Source organism: Limulus polyphemus, unplaced genomic scaffold, assembly GCF_000517525.1.
Source record: "Limulus polyphemus unplaced genomic scaffold, Limulus_polyphemus-2.1.2 Scaffold1451, whole genome shotgun sequence".
NCBI classification, from domain to species: Eukaryota; Metazoa; Arthropoda; class Merostomata; order Xiphosura; family Limulidae; genus Limulus; species Limulus polyphemus.
The window spans coordinates 2231-12626 of NW_013667061.1; the positions used below are offsets into that span (position 1 = coordinate 2231).

The 10396-nt window shown below is 31.7% G+C and overlaps 1 protein-coding gene across 6 annotated transcripts in view; it reads left to right on the forward strand.

The window, feature by feature from the left end:
- Nucleotides 1-210: 210 nt before the first annotated feature.
- LOC106463639 (E3 ubiquitin-protein ligase RNF13-like) overlaps nucleotides 211-10396 on the forward strand; it is a 51903-nt gene continuing 41717 nt past the window's right edge. The window contains exon 1 of one of the 6 annotated variants that reach the window (XM_022391181.1): nucleotides 211-249. The gene's annotated coding sequence lies outside the window, so the exon portion shown is untranslated. The other 5 variants (XM_013923688.2, XM_013923690.2, XM_013923687.2 and 2 more) reach the window with 5 other exon arrangements.

Below are 10396 nucleotides of genomic sequence, written 5' to 3' on the forward strand. Positions count from 1 at the left end.
GTCATTTTATTCACTAAGTGAACTAGTTTTATAAATTAAAGTTTTCAAAATATTTTGTAATGTTTATGTATACATTGTCAGATGTTATGGTTTATTACCAATTTTATATACAATTTTATTATTTTTAATGTGTAAGAGGATTCAATTCTAATATTAAAATTAGTCTATTAAAACTTAAAATGTACTGTTAAATTTTCAGTGTTTTCATAACCTCACTACTCCATCTGGCAATGATGTAGAAGGTTGTTTGTAAGAATTGTTAGTTATAACCACTTTCCGTTACTACTGTTTAACAATTTTTCTGTGCCTACCGTATTGACTAGAAATATGATATGCCTTGTAAATTGTAAACGATTTTGAAGTTTAACCCGAAATTAAAGATATAGTAAAATATATTATAGTAATCGGCGTGAACAGCAGGCAGAGCTAGAGTGGGACAAGCTCTATACATATAGTTAATGCAGAAGCCTTCGCATTGGATCTGATCCAATAAGGCTTCGGTGTGGAAACGTCGTCCCACTCCATAATTAGAAACGGAATCAGTCCGTTAAAACTAAAGATAAACATAGTAGATTCAGTATTATGCGAGGATTACGAACAAGATGGATGAGTTCATGAATACCAGTTTCTAAATTATATTTTTAGTCAATATAGAAGGCTATGAATCATACTCGTAGTATGAATATGATGTATTGGAAATCACTGAAAGTGAAAAGTGGTCAGAACTTAGATCTGAAAAACATTGATAATATTAATTATTTTTAAATTACAATTTCCAGATTACAAGTTATTTAACAGTACTTTAAAAGAAGGGTAGAGTGGGAATGTATATAACTTGTAAGGGATGAGATACAGCTTGTTTGAACTGGAGACATGAAATGCTAGTTAAGAGGTAGAATCGTTAATGGGTTACTGTTAGAGGTGTGAGATGTAGAGTTTTTAATTGGCAGTTGATATAGGCCATCTGCCCATACACTGATACAGGTGATGTCAGTAAGAGATTGTATAATGACATTAGAGTTGTTACAAATGAGGATACTGAAGCAATAATCATGCACACCCACACTTGAGAAAAGCACATATTTAAAATCATCCTTTATTTTTCAGGATATCATTAATTCCCCTCTTATTAAATTCTTTCATAGTGTCACCTCTACTTCTGTCGATGGCACCTCGTTCCATAAGCTAATCACCCTATTATAAAAATGAATCTATTTTAACTGGAGCCTAGGCTATCTTTTCCAAATCTTAAACTTGTGGCCTCTCCTATTGTCGTAAGAACATAGAACAAAGAAATTGGAGGCTTTTATTGTTCCCCTTATTAATGTTATAAACTTTCAAATAATCACCTCTTACCCTTCTTTTCTCAGTAGGAAATAAGTTGAAATCTTAACCAATCACCATGAGATAACGTTTCCATTTCCAGCATAATCCTAGTAGCTCTCTTCTGAACCCTTTCCAGTAGGTCATTATCGTAGCATCATAGATAAGTAGACTAAAACTTTACATAATATTCTCAGTGAAATCTCGGTAGTGGTTTCTATGAAGATATAATTACCTCTCAACCAGTGCCTATAAATATACTCTAAAATTCTATTACCTTTGTTTCTAGTAATGCCACAACAGTTTGAGTGACTTATCCATCATCATGCAAAGATCAATTTTTTTAGTTGTGCTATTGAGTGGGTTACCATCTATATTAAATGTGTGATCTAACTTATGATAACCAAAATGCATTATCTTGTATTCAGTATTTGTCACCAAATATTTGTCCAACTATTTGATACAAGTTATTCTTTACTAATTCAATATTATTGAAATACCTAAGTTTAATATCATTTACAGACTTTTCTAATTTACAAATGATGCCCTTATCAATATCGTTACTGTAATTAGAGAACAAAGCACTGTCCTCTGAGACACCCCATTTGTAGCAAATATTTAGTATGACTGAATTCCATGAGTAACAACTTTTGTTTTCTCACATCTGTTATCTTAAAAATCAATTTATAATTATTTTTCCTCAACCTGCACTGATGTGATTTCCTTAGCTAATCTTCTGTGTGGCACCTTAAAAACTTTTGAAAATCTAATACACCAAGTCCATGCACTTCTTATCATCCAGATAACAAGTAACATCCTCAAAAAATTAAAAGATTATTAAGGGTAGATATTCCTTTGGTGAATCTATGTTGAATTTCTTTTAAGGTATCATATTTCACTAGATGATTTTTCAAAGGTTTTTTATTAGACTAATTTTTCACACCACAGAAGTTAGGCTAACTGGCCTGTAATTTCCACGGCAACTCTTATCAACCATTTAGAAATAAGAGTAATATTAATAATTTCAGGCAGTTGCCTGATGTCTCTTGATCTGTAAAATAATGAAAGAGACATGCTTACATGTCTTAGCTTGGCATTTAAAACCCTGAGGAAACATTTTCTGGTCCTCTTTTTTTTTTTTTTATCTTTTAATCATTCTACTAATAACTAGAGCTGTGCAATTAACTTGATTAATTGATTGCCCATGAGCATTGATTATACCAACTAGTCTCGGGTAAAATAACCAATGCCAAGAAAATAATAAAGTTATTGCAACTAGTGTTTGTTTCATAACTATATTAGATTATTCCAACTATCTAAGTCTCCTGTCGGATGATTATTTTTTTTTTTATCAAATTCCATTAAACATCCAACTCTACTAACCATTAATAGATGAATATCTACATGATTGAAGTCAATCGCAATGTTTCCCATAGAAGGCTGAAGGTTATGAAAATTAGCAATATCTTGTATAAAGAGAAAAATGAAACAATTACAAGTTGTGCTACCTCATAGTCTTCAACATAATCCTTACCATTGATATCTTTTAAGAGCTAAATCACAGTTTCAAAATTTTGCCTACCTTTTACATGCTTAAAAAATTCTTTTATTAGTGTTAACAATGTCAGCCAACTGTTTTTCATAAGCCTTTTTGAATTTTCTATTTTTTTTTAACAAATCCTTAGCTTTCCTACATAGTTCTGTAAGCCTTCTATCTGTCAGATTAAACCTTTTATGCTTATAGCATTTATCCTTGATTTTCTCCTTTAGGTCATTTAGGTTTGATCTTCTCTGTTATGTTTTACACGTATTTAACATAACATAATGTTTAAGGACAACAAGGGACCTATTGGTCTATCACGGCTGTCCCATCCTCTAAAGTAAGCTAAAATTATTAAATAAATAAATAAAAAAAACTTATCATTCATATAATTAATTATCAAGCTTTCTCTTAAACTCACTTAAATTTACTGCCTTCACAACATCCAAAGGCAACCTATTCCAGAAGCCAACCACCCTGTTGTAAAAAAAATTCTCTCTGTAGATGTGGGGGATAAGTTAGCAAATTGGATAGAAGAGTGGCTGGATGGAAGAAAGCAGAGAGTTGTTACAAATGGAGTTCAGTCAAACTGGATTAATATCACAAGTGGGGTACCTCAGGGCTCAGTCTTAGGATCTTTGCCTCTTTTTGATTTACATCAATGACATAGATGAAGGAATAGTCAATAAATTACTTTTGCAGATGATACTAAAGTCTTGGATGTTGCCAGATGTGAAGAGGATGCTGCTGGTTTACAAAAGGATTTAGATCATTTAGTGAGTTGGGCAAATAAATGGCAGATGGGTTTTAATTATAATAAATGCAAGATAATGTATGTGAGTTATCCTAATTTGAATTATAAGTATAATTTGGATGGGAATAACCTTAACTGTGTTATGAAGGAAAGGGATCTTGGTGTAATATCTGATCAGTCTATAAAGCCATGCAAGCAGTGTTGCTGTTGCTAGTGGTTGGGCAAATAGGATTTTAGGTTGTATCTACAGAAATATTGAATACAAGTCTAAAAAGGTTATAATTTCATTGTACAGGTCACTGATTAGGCCACATTTGGAATATTGCATTCTATCTTGGGCTCCTTACCTTAGAAAAGACATTAAATTGTTGAAAAGGGTTCAGAGAAGGGTTACTAGAATGGTGCCTGGGATGGAGGGGTTGTCATATGAGGAGAGGCTGAAATCTCTCAAATTGCTTTCTCTTGCAAAAAGAAGAGTTAGGGGGGATCTGATTGAGGTGTTTAAGATTGTATAGGGAATTGATAGTGTTGATGCATCATCTTTTTTCATATTTAACAGTGAGAATAGTAGGACTAGGGGACACAAATATATATCTTGGCAAGGTAGGAGTCATCTTCAACTAAGATAGTTTGATTTTTCTGACAAAGTGGTTAGCCTTTGGAATGGGTTGCCTTCGAAAGTTGTAGAGTCAGTGAGTTTAAGAAAAAGCTTGATAAGTATAAAAATGATAAGGGCTGGCTTTAAGAGTTTTTTTTTTTCAATCATATTAATTTAGTTTAGAGGATGGAACAGCCGAGATGGACCAATGGGTCCCATGTTGCCCCAAAACGTTATGTTAAAAATAAAACTGTCTTAGCTGAAGATGACTCCTACCTTGCTAAAATTTACATCTGCAACCCACTAGTCCTTCTATTCTCGCTGTTAAGTATGACAAAAGATGATGCATCAATACTATAAATTCCCTTTATAATCTTAAACACCTCAGTCAGATCCACTCTATCTCTTCTTTTTTCAAGATAAAACAATTTCAGAGATCTTAGAATGTCATCATATGACAGCCTCTCCATCCCAGGCATCATTTTAGTAACCTTCCTCTGAACCCTTTCCAACAATTCAATTTTAGTAATATGGTTTATCTTGAATTAAACACAATTTATGTATAAACACTTTATGTTTTCCATGTCACCTTTTAACTCATCCAAATTTGCTTATGATAAATCTTCTCATGGTTTAGAAATTGGCTTTCTGAAAATTGGATACTAAAATTTCATACATTTTAATCTCAACATGTAGCAAAACATCAAACCTAATTATGCAATATGATCACTTCTATAATTGTTATCCCATTTCAGTTCTTCTAACCATATCCTTTCTATTTGGCCCTCTGATCGATGGAAAACCATCCTGAATCACTTGAAAAAAACCTGTTTTCCTCACTGCTTGATGCCATACAATCCTATTCAGTATACCTGAAACTGAAATCTCCCATAATTATTGCAACAGTTGTAAGAGACAACCCCAATCCCACTATACAGTTATTCACTGACACTATCTATCTGATCATGTAGCCCATAACAACTGCCAATTAAAACAGTTTATCCTTGAAGGGTTTGTTTTAATATTGAGTAATGTAGTGCAATTTGGACATGTAAATTTAGAAGAAAAAATTATTATTATTATTATTTTAATGTAAGAAGGCATTTGGTTTTTTGGAGAGTAGGATTTAGATATAGTTGATAAAAACTTAAAGCTCCTTGCTGAAAGTTTTAACTGTGTTGAAAGGAGAAAATAAGTATTTTCTGTATGTGTGTGTGATATATATATATATAGGAATTTTGAATTCAAGAACAAGATCATTGTAGCCTAATACAACATGACAGATTAGGGGGAGGGGTTGGTACTGCCATGAGCCTTCTTACTTTTTTTGAATGTATGTATTTTTCTTTTGTATGTTTGGGGATTTTTTTTTTCTACATACTTTCCTGAAATGTTACAAGCATGGTTTTGTTGCACATATGTTCTCAAATATGTTATTGATAATTATATGTTAATAGTAACAAATCATTTTGAGTGTGAATCTTTGTTCGCATGCAATGAATATTTCAGACTGGTGGAGAGACTAGTAAAGCACTACAATAATCTTTTAATCTATTAAAAAACTGAAAAACTTGGATGACCTTTGAAGAATCTGACTCCTATAAATCTTCTGCTTGTACAAGAGTAAATAAACCTCATTAGAGTACTGTATTAACTTGATTAATCGATGTATTTGATTACCTACAAACATTGATTACTTGAATTGGTGTTATATAAAATAATCAGTTAATTGAATTATAATTTATTCAATTAATGTATTGTAAGTAATTAACTAATGTTTATAGTTATTACTGTTTTTGATTATTCCAACTATTCAGTAATCAAAATTATGATGAAATCAATTAATATTACAAAAATATAATCAACTAATCAAAATTAGTGTTTCTGATCATTATTTTTTAGATTATACCAGTCATCCAGTTGCTGTTAGGATTTTTGATTATTTCACGTTTGTTCATCTTAATTGATTAGTGTCAAGACTAGTAGCGATTAGTGGTATCTGATTAATTGATTAGTACAGTGTTCATCAAACCATGATATGTGCAAGCAAAAAAAAAGTTGGTTGCAGGTGCCACTATAAAGTTTTCTTCCCTACAATTAGCAGTTCAAGAAAAAAGTAAAAACAACAACAGAAAAAAGTTGGCAGTGTTTGCTGCCACAGTTGCTTTCCTCTAGTAAACAGTTCAAAATTAGTGACATTGGCAGATAGCCTTAATAGCTTTACCATAACAAAGACAAGGAAAGACAAACCCTTGAATCACAAGCCCCCCCCCCCCCTTCCTAGAGCCACCAAAGTCAAATGTACTTAATTTACCAAAAAAAGCTAATAAGGTTAAAATTTAGTAGAGCACGAATAGCCCATTATGTAGCTTTGTACACAACAAACAAACAGTTGGATAGTTGGAATAATCAAAAATAGTAATAATATTAAACTAATTTTGATTAGTTGATTATTTTTGTGACAGTTGATTTAATCATAATTTCAGTTATTGGATTACTGAAATAATTAAAAACACTTATTTTGATTAATTGGTTATTTTTGTAACAATTGTTATAATTGGATATTCAAAAACAGTATTAATTGGAAAAACTAATTTCAGTTAGTTGATTATTTAATTGTAATTTTGATTAATTGTTTGTTGCAATAATCAAAAACAGTGATAATCAGAAACAGTAATTTTGGTTACTTGATTTAATAGTAGATAATCAATTAATTGATCAAATCACTTAGCTCTAGCCTTTTGTCACAAAATTAATCAACAAATTGAAATTAGGGTTCCCAATTATTACTATTTTTGATTATTCTAACTATCCAAGTAATCTGAATATTGATGGTATGTTTATATTAAATACAAGAAGTTGTCTGTGCACTGACAACCAAAGGAATCAAAACCTGATATTTAATGTTATAAATTGCTACTTTTATAGCCCTTCGTGGGAGAATAATTGATAAGATGAATGTAATTGATTAATCAATTAGCAAATTTCATAAATAACTGAACTTTTGAGGACTTGTTTCAGGTGTTCAATTGTTAGGGGCTGTCTATTTAAGCAGCATAATAAAAACGAATGTTGCATAGAAATATGAATTTGAATATTCTTTTAAGAATTTGAACCTTTAGAAGCCTAGATATAAATTAATTATTGAATGTTTTTTTTTTTTTATGGAGGGGTTAGGTTTATAAATATGTAGGATGTTTTTATTCATGGTAATATATATTTAAACTGTATTGTTTTTGTTGAAGGGTGGCAGATACCTTCATGTGGTACATGACCTATGACCTTTGTGTTTTTTCATCTATTCTTGTGACGAAAATTAGTACACTTTTGATCAGTGGAATCTTTATCTGTATACATACAGACACAGTATGTTGTTTGAACCGTGGTGTTATTTGTCTGTAAATGTGATGCTTTTTATTTTCAACCTTGTTGTCTGAAAAGTTTTCAGTAATAATTAAGATGATTTATATAGTACAAATAATGATTTCCCTAATAAGCATATTATTACTGGTAACTTGGAAATGGCAAAATATTATAACTTGCAAAACATTCTTGTTAAAGTTTCTTTAATCTTACTGATTATAGGTATTATTTTATTACAAGTTACAGCTGTTACAGTAAGGAATAATATTTTTACAACAGGTACAACATTTCATCACTTGTGCAATCATTCTCAAGTATGTAAATGTTTAAAACTTGTGTACTTGAGAATGATTGCACCAGTGATTGAAATCTTATACCTGTGACTGTAAAAAATTGTAACTTCTAATAAAATAATTCTTGATAAAGGATTTTTAATATAAATTGGTTCAGTCCATATCAAGTAAAATCACTTCAGGAACATTTCTAAACTGACCTCTTCCAGGTATGATGTTAATTGGCACGAATGCTGGTGCTATAGAGATATAAGGTTTATGCAAGTGTCACATCATTGGTTAAATGGTTTTTATGTGAGAGGTCACCAAATATTTAACCCATAATTGCTCCCAAATGAGACCATTGACATAAAAGTACCAATAAAGCATTTTTTTATAAAGTAAGCTTTTTATGGAAAGATATCTTTGTTCTCTATCCAAATAGTTTATTTTTTCTATCATTTAACCTTAAACAAAATTTTGACCTTTGATGTTGAATTGTTGACTTTTGACCTCACTTGGATTTCCATCTCCAACATGGATATCTAAAATCAAGCTGGATAATGAAGTTCACATTATGCTCAGATTTATACCAAAATCAACCTGGAATCTTGATAGGATCAAGAGGTATTCACACATTACATTGTGTCATTGCAGTTTCATGAGTGATAAATTTAAAAACAACTGAAAAAGAAAAACCACTTGTTCAGCTTGTGCTTTTGATAACATTATAACAACACGGAATGTGAATGATTATGATTGTTAAACATTGTGATGTGATGAGGTAATTTCACATAAATGGCAAAACTTGCAATGTTATTACAGTTTATATTGACACAGTTAATGACCTTCTTGATCACTATTGTTGCCTTCTGCAGTTTTTTCTCTGGCAACTTGTACATTCTTCCTGGTGGGTGTTACCAACAGGAGGATTTAGTTTCATCCGACAAACAAGATGTCTGGATGTTGTAGGAATGAAAAATCTTGTACTTGTCCAGCAGTATGCAAAAGCTTGACTCTGTCCTTGTCACTTTCTAGTAGATGTTCTTCAACAAGAACCAGCCATCATTTGCTATTGTATTTGCTGGCAATATAGTTTTTATGATCTTCTTTCAGGCTGCTCACCTTCACATCTTCGGCAGAATAATCTCTCACAGTCAGTTTTGAGAAGGATCAAGCAACTTTACAAAAGGAATGGGATTGTTGTGTTCTTGTTAACAATACTGATGCATCAAGCAGAGCTTGGAAAATTTTATCATCGGTGTTAACATCATCTTTTATGATCTTTTAAAAATGAAAGCCAGAGGGAACTTCCTAACTCATTTAAAAATGGCTTTTGGGTTAGGATTTTATAAATGACCTTTGAAGGCTTGCTTTTGCTGTGAGCTGCTTGCCAATACCACCAATCCTTTCCCAGGGCCATTTTTCAACTGTTGTACTACAAAGTGGGCATCGTCCAAGAAGTAAAATAGATATTTTACTTTAGCCTTTGTGAGCAAATATGCAAGGAGCCTTTTCACAAATAACTGAACAGCAACAGTATCTGGGTTAGGGTCAGTCAATTTGAAATGACAACAAAAGTTAAACTTTTGATTTTTTGAGTGTCTGGATGACAGTAATAACAAACAAAAGGATGCAATGTGGTTTGGTCATTCATCCAGTAAAATCCTTGAGCTGTGTTTTGCACAAGAAATGCATAGTTTTCAGAGAAATTTCCAATCGCAATTACTTCTCCTTTTTTCAAACTGTCTTTTTTCTATTTTAGAACTTCACCTTAGCCATTTCCTGATAGTTCTCTAAGTGCATTTATGTTTCTCTTCTAGGTATCTTTTCTGGAACAACTTCTTTGTAACCACAGGAGACTTGATAAGTATCCCTAGAGATACCTTCTTCAAATACTACATCTTTGTTTTCCTAAGTACTGCCTACCAATGGCATTGAACTGTCATAACTACTGCTGAATCTTCCTTTCTGTACTAATAGAGAAACTGTTATTTCAGTGAAATCAAAGTTTTTGGTCTGAAATCAGATTGACAATTCTACACAAGTAATTTTTCACCATATCCAAATCAACTATGCATAAACCCTTTGTGCATGTTTTGGTAGGATGCAAGTTCATGAGTCATGCTAGTTTGAGTTTGTACTTTTTTATTACTGTTGATTTTGCAGGTTATTATCTACCAGTGCTTGATTGGATTTGCCATTCAGTACTTGTCCATATTTATAAATTGCCTTGTGTAACTCATCTTCATGTGTTAATAAACAGTTCCAGGGAGGATTACTAGATGTGTCAATAGTGTGGTAGTTGAGATTATTGTCAACAGCTTAGTCATACTTGGTATGGCTAAGTTGTCACATTATGTTAAGCTGTCATCAAAGGTAGAGAGATACAGTTTTTACATTCTCTTTCCTTTAGATGTTAGAATTAACAATTTTTGTGTAACCTTTATAATTTTATGATGTTATTGATGACTAACATGCAAATGTATAGATTTTGTAATATGTTGGTGTACTTTGGTGACAGATTTTCTTGTAGGCAGATTTTG